This window comes from Brassica oleracea, unplaced genomic scaffold (genome assembly GCF_000695525.1).
Source record: "Brassica oleracea var. oleracea cultivar TO1000 unplaced genomic scaffold, BOL UnpScaffold01426, whole genome shotgun sequence".
Taxonomy (NCBI): Eukaryota; Viridiplantae; Streptophyta; class Magnoliopsida; order Brassicales; family Brassicaceae; genus Brassica; species Brassica oleracea.
This window is the reverse complement of record NW_013617962.1, coordinates 8,029-9,180: the sequence shown is the minus strand read 5'-3', so window position 1 is coordinate 9,180 and position 1,152 is coordinate 8,029.

Sequence of the window (1,152 nt, the reverse complement as noted above, 5' to 3'; positions counted from 1 at the left end):
TAGTGTATGTACTAAATCCTAACAAATGTGTCCTTTTGTTTCTGCACCTAAATAACGAAGTTGAAGTCACTAGAATCAGCATACTCCATGCCACGTACATAGGCCTCAATATCATGTGGAACACAAAACTCTTGTTTAGAAAAAAATTATTTTCAATATCGTACTGCATTGTTTCTGCCCATAGAATTTGTGGTAAGCCACGATCGATTAATACACATATTTATTCATATAAAATAACGAAAAATAGGTGGATACCATGCCTCATCTTTTTTTTTAATAAGTTTGATTGGCTAATCTGGTCGGCTCCACATATTGGATTACCCCGAAAGAGTATCACACTGCCTAACCCGAATTTAGAATATTTTCCGATTAATACCAAAAATAAACTAATTGTCTGTTACGGTTCACCATGTTAACCACATAGACTAAACCAAACCTAAACTGACCAAATAATGATAATTTAGTTTCCAGGAAAATCGAACTTAAAACTGATGTAAATATACACCAAACACCAAAAAATTACCATTAGGCTACCACCACTTATATAACATGGTATGGTACATAGATACCATGCATCATCGTCGTACCTGTCGAGTTTATGGAGTTTATTATTGGATCTTTAATTTAATATAATCAGTTTGTGTTTGAAAAAGCCATGCATCATCGTCCTTCATGAAATATTCAATATGTTATCTAGCACTAATATTCAAGTTGATGTTAAAACAAAATAAAAATTCCAAGTCCTTTTAAATTATATTGTAGTCTTGTAGAGTACTTGTGATTATAAAAGTTATCCTAGATCGTCACTGGTCAATGGTGTGTTATTTTGATTGCAAATGTTGGATCCACTGCCGGCTCTAATGTTTGCTGTGCAGGTCATGAACTTCCTCAAGAAACTTATTGTAAAGACGCTTAAGGACCGCAAAGAGTCTCGAGATAGGTTGGTTTCAGCCTCGAATTCGGGTCCTAGGGACGAGAATGGTGATCAGAGCAGTTGAGGTGGAAATGAAAGATAAAGAAGAGTCTGCAGAAGAAGAAGAAGAATATGCAGAACCTAGAGAAATTCTTGGTGTAAACTCGTCTCTGATTATAATAACAATGGAAGTTTTGGAAAGAAGCAGAAAGGTTGGGAGGAAAAGAGGAAGATGAAGA